We start from the raw sequence: 20,081 nt of genomic DNA on the forward strand, positions 1-20,081 counted from the left end.
ATCAGGAAATGGAGAGTCTCTTCCAGGCATGCCCACGGCAGCCCCAGGGACTCTTCCCTTGTCCAACTTCTCATATTTTTATTGTCTCTTCAGATAGCACTCATATGCTGCCTATTACCGGGTTCATTGTTAATTCATACTTGCAGCTCTTAGACTTACTAGTAACTTGTGAGTACTGAGAAAGGATGCAATATCTAATTAATCCTTACTTATTCTTAATACAGAACATTACATCTTATTCATTCATTTAATCCTCATTTTAAAAAAGTTTATTCATTTGTACTTGTTTGAAAGGCAAAACAAGAGTGAAAAGGAGCAGAGAGAAAGAGAGAGAATCTTCAGTCCTCTGAATCACTCCCCACGTGGCACAACAGCTGGGCTAGCCCAACCAAAGCTAGGACTCAGAACTCCCTCCGTGTCTCCCACATGAGCCAGCATCTGCTGCCTCCCAGGGGCATTAGCAGGAAGCTGGATCAGAAGCAGAGCTGGAGGCAGAACTTGGTCACAGGCACTATAATATGGGATGCAGCTATCCCAAATGGCAACTCGACCTGCTGAGCCATAATGCCTGCCTCTAATTCTCATTTTTGACTTCTAATTTATAAGAGAAAAGGCAGGGCATTATGTACCTATTTTTCTGTTGTGATTACCCAAAAGGAATTTTAAAAACAAATGCATGTGTTCATTTTTATGAAAAGTGGTAGCATCTGGAAAAATCAATAATACATGGGAACAGACAGCCAAAAATAGTGAATGTCAGACAGGAGAGCTGGAAGATGTATAGAGGGGCTGTCTGTAGCTGCAGGTTTCAGAGTGCACTTTTACAAAGTAATGGTCACATCCCAGAGCCTCATTTACAGCCATGGGAAGGGCAGGTGAGTGGTTATTCCAGAGCCTCTGGACCTCCAGGAGCAAGGCAGGAAGCCGAGTGAGGAGGCAGACATGCATGTCGCATTCCTGGAGAGCAGTCTGCGGTTGAGGCAGTGAGAGCGAGAGTCTCTGCACCACGCACAGTCTTGTAGCTGCTCCCTCTGCTAATGCAGGAGACACGAAGGCTAAAATAACCAAATCACACACATGATCTCTTCTATGAACAAGATTTCTTCCTGCTGGCTTGACCTCACCGCATCTGAAAATAAGAATAGAGGAAGAGGAGATCTATACAACTGCATGAAAAAAGAATGACACAGAGAACCACACCTAAGAGAACAAGGACACAAGCCAAATTTTTACCAAAGGATAGCCAAATACATAGCCACACATGTGTTTAAAAATGTTACCATGAACTTGCTTCTGCCATACAAGAGTCCCATGAAGTGATACAACAGCAAAGGGAAAATATGTTAGGACATTGAAATCTGAACAAGAATTAGATAAATAGGAAAAAATTTTTAAATGTCTCAGAAACTGGAGGTAGCAAAGAGAAAACAGACATTTTATACAATGCTAACAGAAGCTGTAGAGAGTATAATTACAAAAGTACAAATGAAAAGGAAATGAATTGAGAATTGAAAAAGGTACAAGAGGAAAAGATAATAGAAGACAAAGAAAATCCAGCAAATGAATAATTGGTGCCCCTCTCTGAGATAAAGGAGGTTCCCAGATTAATGACCATCCATAAATAAAAAGACAATTGGAATGGTCTAGTGATGATTTTGTTGTTATTTAAAAGAGATAGAGAGAGAGAGAGAGAGAGAGAGAGAGAGAGAGAAGTCTTCCATCCACTGATTCACTCCCCAAATGATTTGCAACAACAGCTGCAGCTGGGCCAGGAGCCAAGAGTTTCTTCTGGGTTTTCCAGGTGGGTGCAGTGGTGCAAGGACTTGGGTCATCTTCCCCTGCTTTCCCAGGCACATTATCAAGGAGTTAGATCAGAAGCGGAGCAACCAGGACTCAAACAGGTGCCCACGTGGGATGCCAGCACTGCAGGCTTTACCCACTATGCCACAGCGCTGGCCCCTCTAGTGTGTCTTAGGAAGAAACAATAGCAACAGAAAGACAAAGAACTGCTGACAGTGGGACTAAAATGGTAACATCCCAAACTTCAGAGATCAGAAATTATTTGGTAAATGGCAAATTTGAAACTGCAAATGTGAGAATCATATAAATATTATTATAAGGTTAATGTAAAATGATATGTGTCTTGGCCTGCTCTGTTACTAAGATGGTAAACTGAATATGCTATGAAATTCACCCTATCCTTATCTGAGGCCATCTGAAATAATCCATCACTTCCTAACTCCCTTGCTCCATAGAGGATAAAAACACTAGCTCACTTTAGAACAAACCTGGAGTAGGGCAGAGGCTGGAGCCAATCACTGGTCCATGTTATGGCCAAATATCTAGAATCTCAATGAGCCTCAACAGCAGGTTACCTGAAAAAACAAAAATAGATAACATTTTGCAATCATAATGTAATTAAAAGTATTCTTAAACATAAAATTTAAAAACTATCCACTTAAGGTTTAAAAGGTTTCTCTTAGATAATTAGCATAATAGAAGCCAAAAAAAGTATAAGCTCTTAAAAGTAGGGATAAGAAGATATTGTAGAGCTAAATATCTCTTGGATAAAAGACCTTCAGTATTTATGTTAGCCACAAAAAGAAATAATGATATAACTTAAGGAACTAGAAAAGGGGCGGGGGGGGGGGGCTCAAAGGAAAGAATTCAGCAGGATGAAATTCTGGTTGAGTTTAAGTTTTACACTAGTATCTTTACTTCTGCTTCTCTTTTAAATGCCACTACTGTTAGGGTGGAGTTACACAGGCATACCCTGTGTTCACACAGACTAGGACAGGAGACCGTAGAAGATAGACAAAATCAGCATGAATGTGGCAACTAGAACTGAGTAGCAAATGATTGTAAGCCTGGAAGAAGCTGAAACGGACACTTGCAGGAACACAGCCAATGACCACAGTTCACCTTGTGTCCCTCTGTCCTGTCCCATGTCCTTGTGTGTGTTTACCTTTTTTAAAAATAGAGTAAATTTCTTCTTCTTCAGTGCTTTTTAAACCCACGGCAGGAAGAAAGGGAGACCAGAGATGGAGATTGCACCTGTCAGTTCTCTGCATCTCGCTCTGTGGTTAAATGTCCTGACCCTTCGCAAAGAGACGAGCTCATCCCCTGGCAGGCAGCAGTCCCGAAGTCCTTCTACTCCACAAAACACACCGCAGAAATCCCAGCCTGGGCTCTGTCCCCAGGTCCCCCCTCGGACACGTGGAAACTCACAGTTTTCATTGCCCCACTGAGGGGGTCATGGGAAAACATCGTGGCCATGGTGGGACTCAGAGGGCAGAAGCACAAGGGATGGTAGCAAACAGGAAACCCAGTCCTGAAAGAGCCAGAGGTGATTTGGGAATGGAATCCAACTGCCAACCTTATGAGCTATGGAATCCGAGGCCAACGCCTTTTGTCTTGAGTGTTCTCATCTGTAAAACCATGAGGACAATCCCCACTTTACATGGAGCTGTAGGAGCTGAACGGGCCCCTTGGGATGACAATCACAGGAACTGCTCCTGTCCTGAGCCCTGAACAGCCTCCTTCCACTTCTCGGTAGGTGCTCCCCACCCACGGAGAGCAACAGACCACGGACCCCACTGTTCTTCCATTTCACATCCTCATGACCCCCTCCACTGCATTTTGTGAACCACGTCATCAAATGCTATGGGCATTAGAAGATTACTTATAAGACCAATAAGCTGCTGTGTTGTTTTTTGCTTTGGCCTCTGCATCTGCTACCCTCCATAAAGCAGGCTCCTTCACTTACTTTCCTGGAGAATCACTGAAACCCGGCTCTGCATCTCCTGCACTTGGTGAACTTCCCCCTCCAGCTCTCCCAGAGGCACCGCAAGGTCCCCCTACTCTCCCCTCTTTCTAGAACTTCACATAGAAACGCTTTCTTGCCGCATTGTTGCATCTGTTACAAGGATGTCATTTCCCCTCCTTATGATCAATTAAGACAAGGAAATTGCATTCCCCAGTAGTGCCCTGAATAGCACACAGTTGGAACTTAATGAAAATGTGTTGAATGAAGGACGCCCTTCTTTGCAGGGCCTATCCACCTGCTACCTGATGGTGTTCTTTGCTTCAACATGTCACAGCATCTCTAACTCTGCTACCAGTGTTTGCCATCCTAGAGGATGTACATGTGGGACATCACAGCTTACACGTCAAGGCTAACACTCTCAAAACTGAACCTGCCACCACCTCTCCATCAATCCTTCCTCCCTCTCTACCTCTCCTCCCTTTGGCAGTAGCATTCCCAACTGGGAATCCATCATATTCATCTGCCCCAACAGTTATACTTTGACAATATTTCTGACATCTCCCTTTGTCTCCTATTTCCAGTGCCATTTGTATTTACTGTTCATTTCAATTGCTTCCAAAATGGTATCTTTGCCTGAAGCTTCTGTTATGGGAGGGACCCAGGAAAAATATGCTGAAGGCTTCCTTTCACCAACTCATTCCTGAATTCTGAACTTAAACATTCCTGCATCTGAGAAAAGATTCTAATTCCTCATCCAATATCAAAAATCCCAGAACTTTATAAGTTGGCAGCAGATTTATAGATATGACTTTTTCCAAAGTAAATGCATGCATTGAATCTTGCTTAGCTTTTTTTAAAGGATTTTATTTATTTATTTGAGAGGCAGAGTTATAGACAGAGAGAGGGAGAGACAGAAGAGAGGAAGAGACAGAGAGAAAGGTCTTCCATCCGTTGGTTCACTCTCCAAATGGCCACAACAGCTAGAGCTGGGCCAGCCGATCCCAAGCCACCTTCCACTGCTTTCCCAAGCCATAAGCAGAGAGCTGGGTGAGAAGAGGAGCAACCAGCACACAAAACAGTGCCCATATGGGAAGCTGGTGCTGCAGAGGCTTAGCATACTACACCACAGTGCCAGGCCCATCTTGCTTTTCTTGAGTCAACCTCATACTTCCCACAGAAAGCACACACCTGCCCATGCTCCTGGTGTCCTGTTCACCCAAATCCTGCTCCTTCTTCAAGGACAAATTCAAATTCTGTCTGCCCGGAGAGTCATGTCAGTCTTGCCCTTCTCTGAATCCATTTATCATGCCTCTAGCACACATGCTGTATTTCATCATGTCTTATGTCTGGTCCTGGAGTTCATCGTGGGGCTCACTGAGCGTGTGTCTGTACAGAGAAAAACATCAATATTCCACTTATTAGGAGAAAAAGAAGCAGCTGGAGCTCTGTTTATTGCTCTGGCTCTAGCAGGCTCTCTTCTAAATCTGAATCTTCACCATGTAAATCAGAGCCACAGGAGTAATTAAGTCTCAGCAAGTTGGGTAATTGATCCTCACTAAGTGGCTGCCATGAGTTCAGAAGCTTCGGTTGAAATGGGTATTGTGTGTAAGTGGATAACTTTGTGCACATTTGCCTTCCTCTTGTTTCTAATTCGCTTTGACGTACTTAAGGGACAAATGGGCTCCCTACCCTCCTTCTCAGCACATACACGTCGTGTTGTGTGCAGAGACATTTTATTTGAGAAAACTTGTTTGAGGGGCAAGGAATACCCTTTGAAAGGTTCACTGCTGACCAAGAAAACTGGGACAGACTCACTGGTAGCCTTTTGGTGGCCACGATGCTTCCGTTAGGACAGGGAGCCCTTCCAGCTTCAGAGAGAAGCCCGGTTCAGAGAGGCGGGGCAGGGAAATGGAGGCACGCTCACAAATCAGATGGGCAGTGGTGCCGAGGCAGCTCATGTCAAGAGCCTCGGGTGGTCACTGACGTCATACATAAGAGTGTTAATTGTTAAATTAACAACAGGAGTCACTGTGCACTAACTACCCATGCAGGACCTCTGTCCTCAATGAGTTGTATTGAGAGTTAACTGCAAAACTAGTTCTAATTGTGTGTGTGTGTGTGTGAAAATTGTTGAAATCTATACTTAGTAGAGAGTTGGTCTTCTGTGTTCAAAGTTAATTGAAAATTAATCTTAATGCAGAATGGGACTTGAAAGGGGAGAGGGAGGAGGAGGAGGGGTGGGAGTATAGGTAGGAGGGTGGGTATGGTGGGAAGAATCACTACATTTCTAAAATTGTACTTACGAGATTTGTATTCCTTAAAAATAAATATATAATTTTTTTAAAAAATGGGCCGTGGTGACCATGGTGAGATCTGATGTAACAAAAAGTGGAGTTGACTTCACATGCTGATGGGGAAGCATCACCTCCAATAAGCCTCTTGTACATCCCTCTGTCACATCATAGCATACAACCCAGTACAACGCAGGGACTCCCGAGCTTCTGGGGATGTTCTGACCAAGATCCCCCACATCCCAGGAATGTGCTTGATGGTGACTACATCCTTGATCCTGAGATATTAGCTTAATTGTTGTATTTTCTTAATTCATTGGTGGAAAACGCTTTTCTAGTTGGCATTGTCAGCTAAAAGGCACACATGTGACTCAGCCAATGAACGGCTGCTGTGAGTCTAGTGGTTAATATCAGGGTTAAAGAAAATTAGTTTGGTGAAAGGATTTATGATTAAACCATAAATTGAACACCCTTTAATTTTGTTCTTTAATCATATGATTTTTATCTATTTTGAAGTGACACGGAAAATCTAAAAATAAATAGTGTGTGCTCAGGAGTACAAGTTCTGGATTCAAATCCAGGATGCAGCAGGCAGTAGCTTTACAGCCTTGGGAAAATCATGCTATGATTCTGGGTCTTTGTGATTACCTAGGGACATGGGGTAATGAAGAGGAAGGAAGTTCACACATGTGAAATAGCTGTTAGAAAGGCACCAGTTAGATATCCTTATCATTTTTTTTTACTATAGACCTACTGAACACCTTGCAATTTACGTTGGAGGCCAAAGTCTCATGTATATAATATCATATTTAAGAAATATTTTCTAATCAGCTTAATAGCTCTACTTCCTCTTGTATCAGCTTTCTTGTTTAATATACAAATCCCTTGGAGAAGGGAGAGAGAACCCAGCAGGCTGCTGTGATCACCTGACCCACATTCAAATTCCAGGTGGTCCATACTCCAGCTCTATTACTTGGACAAGCAACAGAACTTTTGTGATGCTGATTTCCCCTTTCCTCTTGACTTCCTTTTGTATTTTCTAAGATTATAATTAATTATAATAGATAATGTATGTTAAAGAGTTCAGTGGTAACTGTAATAAACCTTCAAGGGTCAAAATAAATCATATAAAGGTAACAGAAGTCATTCTCCTGGGAGCCGAGATGGGGAGGTATTGCCTACAAGCAGATCAGACCCTGCTATTATTCTGCTGCTGTAGCTTCATCTGCATGTTGGCTACATAAACCTGCATATTTTTAAAACTCCATCATACTGAACACCAAAAACTTGTACCCTTTACCATACAAATGTGATTCTTCAATCTAAGACATAAACAATAAAATATCTGAGAAAATCATGAAGACTGGCTAGTCATTTAGAATAAATATCTTAAGAGCTCACTTTCTACTAACTATGAGTTAGTCAATGCCAGGAGCTTAGACTATACCAAAATTATGTACATTAAAGAAGAGATCTGGCAATCATCATTTAAATTCAAATTAATATTACAACCCACAGCCTGAGAGCTGGGGAAGGAGTAGGATTTGGAAGACTGGCCCATCGTGAACTGAACATGGTGCCCTGACACTCAAGGTGGGCGACACACCCCTCTGCCCAGGTGGGCAGGTTAACCAGCAGCCTTCCTGCTCCCTGACACTATCGGGGTCTCCCAACTTAGGACTTGCTCCCTGCTTTGCTGGCAGCCCCACAGCTGCAGAGAGGACACTGGTGCCAGGCTACCATTCCTCCAACAAGATGGATCACCCCATAACAGGAACCAAGGGAGTTCATGTTACCAGGTATCCAGGAGAGCCTCCTGATAAAACTCTTTCCTGAGGCCAAAGACCAGAGATAAAGCTCTCTTGAGAAGGAAGCAGAAAGAAGTGTCCAGTACCTCCCACACCACACCCCACAAGTGAACTAAACTAGAACCAGAAATGACTGTTCACTGGTCATTTGTCCCCTCAGTCTCATCTCCTCTGCCACCAACAGTGTGTGGTCACCTGCACTCTGAGGCTGGCCAGAGGAGGCAGGAAAGAAACTAAGATATCTCAGCGACCAAGATGCACACAGTGCTGTGGGCCCTGAGCCTGGTCCATCCCTGGGGCCCTTTCAATACTCACCAGGGCCCTCCAGGTATCACTGTCTTCCCTTTACAGTGAAGAGCCTAAAGCCCAGGAAGGCTGCAAACACCACGTCACAATCAGACACATTTGGAACTCAAGTCAAATGGATCCCAAGACCTGGGTTCCTCATTAAAATAAATTTCATTTTATCTGTGGACAAAAGGATGACTGCCCACGGAAAGTGTCCAGCTACCCCATAGAACACATTGCTGCAGAAGTAAAACAGCAGATGCATGAAATAGGTGAGTGTATGGAAACACATTTAGTCATTACTCCTGTTCACACAGCCCTAAAGATGGTGCTTGTGTGGTTGGAGTCTCTTGGACTCGCACATGTGAGTGAGTGAATGAGCACTGTGTTATTTTCCAAAGATGGGGAAACTGGTATACTCCTAAATTTTGTAAGCAATTTAACTGTCCACAGTTTGCACAGAGCTCACATCTCCTTGGCTGAATTCAAGAAAATGAGCTAGAAGCATACAGTAAAGGATAGTTTCAACCAAGCTTTGGTTTTAAAAATTGCTATGTTTTCGGTTGAGTTCATTAGACAAGCAACTGTGACATGCATGTGAATAGCTTCCTGGGGAGCTGGGGAGCTGTGGAGCTGAGAGGACCCTTCAGAATTGTTCTCAGTAACTGAGAATAAGAGTGGGCATGGGAGAGGGAGGAGGAAAAGGAGTGGGAAGTATCACTATGTTCCTGAATCTGTATATATGAAATACAAGAAATTTGTATACCTTAAATAAAATTTAAAAGATAAAAAAATGGAAAGAAGTGTTCCCAGTGGAAGCAAGGGGACTGGCCTTAATGGATCACTCTATCAGCCAGTCCCTGGATGAGGTCAGCTCATAGGGAAAGAGCAGTCTTGGCCCAGGCAGCTCCCTTTTGTTAGGAAAATGCCTGAGTGTAACTTCCTAGGCTGATACGGTAAATGATGACAGACTTGGTGGCCCTTTCCCCAAAGATGTCCATACCCTAAGCCCTGGAAATTCTGACCTTATTTGGGAAATGGGTCTTGTGGATGTGATTAAATTAAAGATTCAAGGTGAGATAATCCTTGATTATGAGGATGGGCCCTATATCCAATAACACGTGTCATTATAAGAAACACAGACAGGGAGTCGTGGAGAGAAGAGAAGGCCATGTGAGGACAGCAGCAGAGACTGGAGTGACCAGTTACAGGGCAGCAAATGCTGGGCACTACTGGAGGGGCAGAGACAAAGAAGGATTGTGTCCAGTGTGCTCAGAGGGAGCACGGCCCTGCTGAAATCCAATTCTGGACTTCTGCCCTTCAGAACTACGAGAGAACACATTTTTGTTGTTTGTTTTTTCTGTTGTAAATGTTTATCACTGTGACAGATGATAGCAGCTCGGAAAACCAATACACTGCGGACACTCAGCAATGAGCCCTCTGTGGCCACAGTGTCCCAGCTGGTGAGCCAGTGCCTTGGTTTGCAGAGGAGGGATCTGTGACATTTGCACTGCGCTCACAGGCTTCCACCATGAGAGTCATCTGTTCAGTGGAGGGTCTGTCCATGGGTCATCCCCTTCAGTATTTGCTTTCCCCTCAACATACTTTCGTGGAGCACCTGCTGTCACCTGGTTCAATGTGAGTTGTTGCGTGTGCCAGAGATGAGTCACTGCCCTCAAGTAGCTCAGAGGATGACAAAAAAGAGAAATGTTTGCAAGGCTATGAGTGTTTGGTGCAGACATACCTGGAGGCGCATCTCCCAGCCTAGGAAGAAATGCAGACTGGGGCTCAGCGAAGAGGAGCCGTGCCCCTCGGTTGGCTCCCAGAGGAGCAGACTCGCCTTGGGGAAGTGCGAGTGGTTGGGGAGATGGTGGGTCCAAGAAGCAGAGGCAGATGCCAGACTTAAAGACAGGAATAGAGCAGGTGTTTGGCTTAGAGGTTAAGACAGTCACATCTTGTGTTGGAGTACCTCGATTCTACTCCTGGCTCTGGGAGTGACTCTGGCTTCCTGCTAATTCAGACCCTGGGAGTCATCAGGTGATGCCTCAAGTATTTGGGTTCCTGCCACCCACGTGGGAGACCTGGATCAAGTTTCCAGCTCTGGCTTTCACTTTGGTCCACCTACCACCATTAGGAATAAACCAGCATCTAGGAGCTCCATTCATGTCTCTAGCTGTCTATGTCTCTCAGTCTCTCTCTCTTTCTCTGTCTCTCAAATAAATAAAAATTAAAATAGACAAAAAAGATTGGATGATGAAGGAACCAGCAGACATCTGTCCCAAGACTCCTGTGGCTGAGCCAAGAACCCAACTGCAGGCTGCTCCAAGTGTGGTCACAGGCCCTGAGACTGATAACGGGGCCCCTCATCAGAGCGAAAGCCTGGGACCTGCACAATGTCCTCCCATCCGAGGGAATCCACACGTCTCACAAGTCGACCCTGTGTGTCTCAGACGTTCAAAGTTCCACGACCCCGGTTCCCAAAGGCCGTGTCAAGAGCAATAGAACCACGTGTGTGCATTTTAAACAACGAAGCGATTTCAGACTCTCACGTGGTGATATAACTGCTGTGTAAAGAAGAGAGTTACTTATTGCAAAGCGAGTCTAACATTTACAGCTTTTCGTCCATGGATGTACTGTCTACACACATGTGGTTATGCTATGCATGTACGTATATACGTGACATACAATCTACATATAAAATCACCTTGCACTAGCCTATCTCTGAGGCTGTGTCGATGGCCCCCTCAGCCCTACCCATGAGCAGATAGATAACACCTGATGAAGCTATTCTCTCTTTATTACCAGGCTTCATAACTCAACCTCTTAGGACAAAAGTATAAAGTGTTCAAACACACGCAGGACTTGTCCGCCCCTGCATTCCAAGCCCAGCGCCATCTGTGTGGACAATAGCTTGAAGCAAAGACGATCAATTGGCGTTGAAGATCTAAAAGGATTACCAGCAATAAACGTCTCCCTTGCACGGACCACCATGGTAAAAGGCGGCCACCACTCAAAGCTCATCTGGCTCCCGCTTGTGAAGGTAATTGCCGCATCTGTTTCTTGAAGTCGCTGAAGCCAACGCCTGCCCGGCTTCCAGCGCGTGAATAGCAGGCAGTTTTGAGAGCAGAGGGAATGGGCTTTGGCACAGGCAGCCCAGAGCGCCCTGCGGGTCACAAGTGAGGCACAAACAGCTGCTCTTCAATAGAATCATCAGCGCTTCTCCATGCTCCTTGCACTTGTCTGCAAGCTGCCAAGCAGGGGCCATTGTGCTGTTTTTATGCTGCGGGAACTTTGGCCTTAAAAACAAATGAACTAGCTGAACTATTAAGTGTCAATCAAAGCTGTTAGGATTGGGGTGGGGGTTAAAATTTTAATTAGTTTGGGTAGGGCTTTTGTTTGGGATTTTTTCACTTTGTGATCAGTCTAGTTTACTTTGTTTAATTTACTACATTTGTGTCCTCAAAAGTTTACTTGCCTTTTATCATTGGGCTTTTTTTCTTCTTCCTCTATTTTAGAGGGGCACTGGCACCTCTCTCAGATCTGGGATGCAGATTTGCAGTAGTCTGGGAACCCTGACCATGCACATCCTAATATCTGTGAGAATGTATTTAAAGCAGTCACAGATTTTGTGTAAGGAGCAGTTGTCAAAGCCTAAAGCCGGCCAGGAAACTTTATTTTTTTTTCTGAGTTCAATAACTTGTTCATTAAGGAATTTAGCTCTCTTTCACAAAAACAACACTACGAGTTGTCATGAAAAACAGGAAGTGAATTCAAGAGAAGGATTGCACTGAGATTGCGCCCTGTTTGTATCTCTAAGTGGATGCAGACGGCAATAGGAAAGCTTTTATGGAAAACTCAAAAAATAAGTAAATAAAACCCACCCAAGATGTTTAGCTCATCTGAAAACCTATTTTGTATTTCACAAATACAGAGAAGGTTCCTTTCCTTGAATTTGTTAGGATGGAGACTCACAGAACCATGAATCTGAGCACAGAAAACTCAACTCAGAGCCCACGGCAGGGCCTCTTCACGGAACGTGCCCTCAGTCCCAGCCAAGCTAAATTTGTCAGACCCTGGCATGAAACCGTCACCTTTAGTTTACAAAAGAAAAGAGGAAAATAACAGGAAAGCCACCACTCTTAGTGCTGTCAGAAAAGTAAAAATTGGCTTTTACACCTTGGAAGGAAGCTGCTGTCCGAGGAAGTCGGCACAAGGATGGTCTATATTGGTATTTAAGCTTGCTCTAAACCTAAAGGGATGAAAATAATATACAGGGTCTGAGATACTTATAGGAGCCAAAGAGCAGCATTCATAATAGCTGTTGAGAGTTTGTTTTTCCAAACTGTAAAGTTCAAAATAAATCAAGCAGTTGATGTCAGATGATATAAGAGTATAGTGAAAGAATTTGAAAGCGGGACATCTGGGTAGAAGTATTGGGAGGAGAGAAGGAAGCAGTTTACTCCCAGGAGAGGTTTGAAAACACCTTGTCCTCAACTCGTCACTGCCTCTCACACACAACTGTGATGTTGGGATCCCAAAGTGGTCAGCAGTAAGATAACTTCCCACTTCCCACCGCCAGTAAAATCATTGTAACCAAACTACATGGCCACCATAAGAGGCTGACTAAATAGATAAATGATCATGTAGGTGTGGGAGAATAATGAAATTTAAAAATATTCTTCTGGGGCCAGCACTGTGGTGTAGCCGGTAAAGCCACCACCTGCAGTGCCGGCATCCTATGTGGGCCCCAGTTCCAGTTCCGGCTGGCTGCTCCACTTCTGATCCAGCTCTCTGCTATGGCCTGGGAAAGCAGTAGAAGATGGCCCAAGTCCTTGGTCCCCTGCACCCACGTGGGAGACCTGAAAAAAGCTCCTGGATCCTGGCTTCGAATTGGCACAGCTCTGGCCGTTGCGGCCATCTGTGGAGTGAACCAGCAGATGGAAGATTTCTCTCTCTCTCTCTCTCTCTCTCTCTCTCTGCCTCTGCCTCTCTGTAACTCTGCCTTTCAAATAAATAAATATTTAAAAAAAGAAAATATTCTGATAGTATGCAAAAGGAAATTATAAAATTGAATACCATTCCATGAACCACCAGCACTGGTGAATTAGAAAAAAGCTACTTAAAGACACGTACACTGAAGAGCCCCTGAGTGTGGCAGACCTAACGCTGACAGTGGTTGTCACTGGATGATGAGACTGTGTGTGCCTGTTATTTTATTTGCATTTTTCTCACACTTCCTAACTTGAATATACAACTGCTTTTAAATCACATATAACTTTTAAAATTTGTACTGTTTTTCATTCTTCCCCAGACATGAAGCCACTATGCTATTCCTTTCACAAAGAATTTCTTGTATTAATGCCTAATTCTCATCCTCTATTTTTCACATGGACATTAAGTTAATATATATGATTACTGTTAGATATTAATAATAATTGCTTTGGTAATTACTTAAATTATTTTTCCATATTAAGGATTATTGTAATACTTTTGTGATTCATTAAAGATTAACAGAGGAGTAGAGTGAAACGAATTTCTTAAAACTCGTCATAGATACTGTTATTGCAGTTTCATTTTGATATTGAAGTGAATACCTTAATGAGCCGACATATACACAGGTATACAAAATCCCAGAAATGTCAATCATCTCTCAAAACTTATGTTCAAAATTATGTCTTAAAACTATCATAAAAATAACATGCATAATGAAATTTGCATTCCTTAAATAAAAGATTTCTGGGGAAAATATAACAGGAAAAAATATGAATTTTCTATTGCATGAACATGATTCATTCTGAAAAGCTAAAGGATTTTTTTAAGATGTAACTTAATCTTATGTAGCACCTTGTTACCTTACCTTGACAAATATTAAATGCAGAAATATAAACCCAAGTGGCATGTTTATAAAATGTAGAACCATAAGTCAGCCACCAGGCTTATATGAAGAAACTGGATTTTCAAAATGTCTTCTATTTGAACAATTGTTGTTGAAGCCTCAGCATATGAGGAGGCTGACAAAGAACACACAACCTCTTTCCTGCACCCCCAGGCAGCCTTACTTTCTCATATATGACTTGTTTCCACTTGCCAGAGCATCGTTTTGGAAAAAACAGAGAATAAGATGAAATTCTTTATTTGTCCTATCTGTTAGTATCCCAATATCCTAAGTTCTTTGCCAATTTTAATTACATATGCAACACTGACCTCAAACGAAAGGATTCTACACCAACAGAGAAACACTCTTCTTTTCAAGATTCCAAACAATGACATTGCTGATTTATTCCATTATTCCACCTTCTTTCTTCTTAGTTTTCATCATGACACACACAAATGATTGTTAATATCCTTTCCACAAATTGACTCCTAGCTGCATTTCTCTTTAGTGAATAGTCTGGAGTGGGCAGCCCTGAGATCATGAAAATATAATCTTTAATCTTAAGGACTTCCTGTCCAGGAAGGCGTCGGGGCAGACCAAATGGCACCAAGCAAACAGCGTGACCTGCGGTGGCTCCCAGAGTGAATAAACAAGGCTGATGAAGAGTTACATTCTGTTAGGAACTTTCTGGATGTTTTTGCAATAGAAACAGCCATGTTGCCTGTGCTGAAATTCTAGCTCGTCTCCCTGGAAAATACAACGAAGCTTGTTCACAGGGCGAATGTGCCAGTGAGCTGGAGTCCCTTCCCTGGGTCAGAGAGACAGAATTCTGTTACGGTCCTTCCTGCTCACATGCAGAACTGCCAACAAAAGGGGGACGAGGTGCACTCACTTCGACCCAGTTGTGGGTTTTTCTCACAGCTCCGGCATGCTGGGACTTTTGCCTGGTTGCACCCCCTTTGCTTTGTAAAGCTGTTACAGCACCTGCCTAAGCCACAGTTGAAATAGTTGAACCTCGGCCCCTCTCTAATGGACTCAGGCACTTTATCGTATGTGTTGAACCAGTCCAGTCTAGGACTTCTACTTGCTTTTAGTGGCTCCCACTGGATTCTCTCTTTTGCCAGTGAGAAACAGATACTCTCCTAAAAACAATGGGCTGTAAAATGAGAAAGTTAACAACTGGCCTGAAATTCTCATAAATCTAATTTCCAATTTCTCACCAGTCTGGCTTCTGTGTGTAAATTCCAACACACGAACCTCTGTGGGACATGCTCATTCATGTTCCGAGACATGTATTGACATATTCATGTTTTTTTACTCCTTGATGGAAAGAAATAATAGAATTCAGCAAGAAATTGTAGGAGAAGAATATTAGAAATGGGTAGGTTGACTTAAATTTTTTTTAGATTTTATTAAGTTTATCGCTTCTCGTCCTTTTGGCGAAGATCAAGTGTAGATTTTATTAAGTTGCACAAGTTTCATGTATTTCATACATACATATATAGGGGCATTGTGATTCCTCCCCCTTACCCTCCCTCCTGCCCATGCTCCATGTAGTTCATACATACATATATAGGGGCATGTGATTCCTCCCCCTTACCCTCCCTCCTGCCCACACTCCATGTATTTCATACATACATATATAGGAGCATTGTGATTCCTCCCCCTCACCCTCCCTCCTGCCCACGCTCCATGTAGTTCATACATACATATATAAGGGCATTGTGATTCTTCCCCCTTACCCTCCCTCCTGCCCACGCCCCATGTAGTTCATACATACATATATAAGGGCATTGTGATTCCTCCCCCTCACCCTCCCTCCTGCCCACGCTCCATGTATTTCATACATACATATATAGGGGCATGTGATTCCTCCCCCTCACCCTCCCTCCTGCCCACGCTCCATGTAGTTCATACATACATATATAGGAGCATTGTGATTCTTCCCCCTCACCCTCCCTCCTGCCCACGCTCCATGTATTTCATACATACATATATAGGGGCATTGTGATTCTTCCCCCTCACCCTCCCTCCTGCCCACGCTCCATGTAGTTCATACATACATATATAGGAGCATTGTGATTCTTCCCCCTCACCCTCCCTCCTGCCCACGCTCCATGTATTTCATACATACATATATAGGGGCATGTGATTCCTCCCCCTTACCCTCCCTCCTGCCCACGCTCCATGTAGTTCATACATACATATATAGGAGCATTGTGATTCTTCCCCCTCACCCTCCCTCCTGCCCATGCTCCATGTAGTTCATACATACATATATAGGAGCATTGTGATTCTTCCCCCTCACCCTCCCTCCTGCCCATGCTCCATGTATTTCATACATACATATATAGGGGCATTGTGATTCTTCCCCCTCACCCTCCCTCCTGCCCACGCTCCATGTGTTTCATACATACATATATAGGGGCATTGTGATTCTTCCCCCTTACCCTCCCTCCTGCCCACGCTCCATGTGTTTCATACATACATATATAGGGGCATTGTGATTCTTCCCCCTTACCCTCCCTCCTGCCCACGCTCCATGTAGTTCATACATACATATATAGGGGCATTGTGATTCTTCCCCCTCACCCTCCCTCCTGCCCACGCTCCATGTATTTCATACATACATATATAGGGGCATTGTGATTCTTCCCCCTCACCCTCCCTCCTGCCCACGCTCCATGTATTTCATACATACATATATAGGGGCATTGTGATTCTTCCTCCTCACCCTCCCTCCTGCCCACGCTCCATGTAGTTCATACATACATATATAGGGGCATTGTGATTCTTCCCCCTCACCCTCCCTCCTGCCCACGCTCCATGTAGTTCATACATACATATATAGGGGCATTGTGATTCTTCCCCCTCACCCTCCCTCCTGCCCACGCTCCATGTAGTTCATACATACAAATATAGGGGCATTGTGATTCCTCCCCCTCACCCTCCCTCCTGCCCACGCTCCATGTAGTTCATACATACATATATAGGAGCATTGTGATTCCTCCCCCTTACCCTCCCTCCTGCCCACTCTCCATGTATTTCATACATACATATATAGGGGCATTGTGATTCCTCCCCCTCACCCTCCCTCCTCCCCACGCTCCATGTAGTTCATACATACATATATAGGGGCATTGTGATTCCTCCCCCTTACCCTCCCTCCTGCCCACGCTCCTCCCTTCTTCCTCATCCCTCTCACATTCCCACTCTTAATGTTTACAAAAATCGATTTTCAGTTTACATAATGATCATCTAGTTAACCCTACACTAAGTAAAAGAGTTCAACAAATAGTATGAAGGAAACAAATAGTTCCTCACGGGAAGAGACAAGGACTATAAATGATCATCAAATCTCGAAATGTCTATTTCACTCCCAAGCTGAAAGAAATCAGCATATGAAAGAGTTTTCTGTACCCCCACATTCAATGAAGCATAACCCACAATAGCTAAGATATGGAATCAACCCAGATGTCCATCAACTGTTGACTGGATAAAAAATTATATATACACTATGGGGTATTACTCAGTGGTAAAAAAAAATAAAAATGAAGTCCTGTCTTTTGCAACAAGATGGACTAAACTGGAAACCATTATACTTAGTGAAATAAACCAGTCTCAAAAGCTATCATATATTTTCCCTATCCAAGGTAACTAATAGAGTACCTGAAATGTAATCTATTGGGTAGGTTGATTATACTTTCTTTTTTCATACTGGCCGGGTGTGAGAAGGGGAGCTATACTCATTCATATAAAAATGCAAATAAGGATTTTTCTATGCACATTTGCAGTTACCTTGAAAGAACACATTAAACCTATATGTTTACCATTACATAGAAAACTATTGTAAAAATATGTAAACAGAAATTTATAATATGAAAGTCATGTAAGGCTTAATCTAAAAGTGTTTTTTTTTTTTTTTTTTTTGACAGGCAGAGTGGACAGTGAGAGAGAGAGACAGAGAGAAAGGTCTTCCTTTGCCATTGGTTCACCCTCCAATGGCCGCTACAGCCAGCCTGCTGCGGCCGGCGCACTGCGCTGATCCGATGGCAGGAGCCAGGAGCCAGGTACTTATCCTGGTCTCCCATGGGGTGCAGGGCCCAAGCACCTGGGCCATCCTCCACTGCACTCCCTGGCCACAGCAGAGAGCTGGCCCGGAAGAGGGGCAACCGGGACAGAATCCGGCGCCCCGACCGGGACTAGAACCCGGTGTGCCGGCGCCGCAAGGCAGAGGATTAGCCTAGTGAGCCACGGCGCCAGCCATTTTATTTGTTTTTATATGGGGAAATACAAAATAAAATTTTTATAGAAAGCTTTTATTTAATAAATATAAATTTCATAAGTACAACTTTTGGGTTATAGTGGTTCTCCCCCGAAAGCTGCCCACCCACCCCCAAACTGTCCCACCTCCTACTCCCTTTCCCATCCCGCTCTTCATTAAGATTCATTTTAATTATCTTTATATACAGAAGATCAACTCTATACTAAGTAAAGATTTCAACAGTTTGCACCCACACAGACACACGAAGTATAAAGTATTGTTTGAAGACTAATTTTACCATCAATTCTCATAGTACAACACATTAAGGACAGGGGTCCTACATGGCGGGCAAGTGCACTGTGACTCCTGTTGTTGATTTAACAATTGACATTCTTAACAAAATAAAATTTTATAGATGCTATATCATACCAATATTGGGATGAATACACTACAATCTGTTAACAGAAAGCAGTTTATAGTTTCATAACCACTTAAAGTTCAGATTCAGTATGAAACCTTTATTTTAGAGTCCTTAGACTCAAACTCACTTTACTGGTGCTACACTGCAATAATTTCATCATAAGTGGAAAATATCCTAATTTCAAAATGCACTTGACACACTGAATGTCCTAGCTGAGCAACAAAGAACAATGTGAACCACTGGTCACTTCCCCCATTGATCATGGGGCTGACTGGGAGCTATTTCTATTATTGCAAAATTCTTATCTCATGTTTGTAATAAAAAAATAAAAAATGTTTGATGTTGAAATTTAAGTACCAAAAATATTTCCTTTTAAAATTCTATTAAATGAAGAGGTGGTTTGGGGAAAAGATAAACAAAGTAAATAAACTATTAGCCAGAATAACCAAGAAAAAGTCCCCAAAACAATAAAATCAGAGATAATGCTTCAGAAATACAGAGTCATTAGGATCTAAAATAACTATATGCCCATAAGCTAGAAAACCTAGAAGAAGTATATAGATTCTGAGAAACATGTAACTGACCAAAATTGAATCATAAAGACACAGAAAAGCCTGATGGAAAAATATCCAAGGATGGGATTGAATTAGTTAACAGTCTCCCAACAAAGAAACTTCCAGGAACAGAGATATCTTCAGTGCTGAATTTTATCAAACTTTAAAAACAGAATTAATACTAATTCTTCACCAACTATTACAAAGAGCTGAGGGAGAGGAAAATATTCCAAGCTCATCTTATGAGGCTAGCATTAATTTAATTCCCAAACCAGACAAATATACAATAAAAAGAATTATAGACCTAGATCCCTGATGAACAGAGATGTGGAAAATGCCCACAAATCAAATCCAACAGCACATCAAACAGATGTTCCACCCTGACAGTGAAATTTATCCCAGGGATGCAAGGATGGTTCAACCCATGCAAATCAATAAACATGATCTATCACACCAAAAAAGTGCAGGATAAAAACATATGATCATGTCAATGGATGTAGAGAAAACATTTGATAAAAAACATCCTTTCATGATTTGAAAAAAAAAAAAAACCTCAAACATATTAGGTATAAAAGGAACATACCTCACTACAATAAAGTTTACATATGACAGTCCCACAGACAATATCATACTGAGTAGAGAAAAGCTGAAAGCATTTCCATTAAGAGCTGGAACCAGACAAAAATATGCACTCTGTCCCACTGTTATTCAATATAGTTCTAGAAGTTTTAGCCAGAGTTATTGAGAAAGACATAAAAGGTATATAAGTTATAAAGGATAAAGAGAAATTGTCCCTGTTTGCAGACGACATGGT

At 42.8% G+C, this 20,081-nt stretch overlaps 1 long non-coding RNA gene across 2 annotated transcripts; it reads right to left on the reverse strand.

Annotated features, from left to right (window-relative positions):
* Positions 1–251: 251 nt before the first annotated feature.
* LOC149124498 (uncharacterized) lies at positions 252–14,551 on the reverse strand. Of its 2 annotated transcripts, XR_016212685.1 has the most exons (4): positions 14,358–14,551; positions 4,955–5,152; positions 2,289–2,375; positions 252–1,129 (listed from the first exon to the last, which is right to left on the reverse strand). It is a non-coding gene; the product is annotated as an uncharacterized LOC149124498 (long non-coding RNA). The 2 variants fall into 2 exon arrangements; XR_016212686.1 differs by lacking the exon at positions 4,955–5,152 and having other exon boundaries at positions 1,006–1,129; positions 14,358–14,537.
* Positions 14,552–20,081: the final 5,530 nt, after the last annotated feature.

The sequence above is a fragment of the Oryctolagus cuniculus genome, chromosome 9 (genome assembly GCF_051225735.1).
Source record: "Oryctolagus cuniculus isolate XC-2025 breed Fujian yellow rabbit chromosome 9, ASM5122573v1, whole genome shotgun sequence".
Lineage (NCBI taxonomy): Eukaryota > Metazoa > Chordata > Mammalia > Lagomorpha > Leporidae > Oryctolagus > Oryctolagus cuniculus.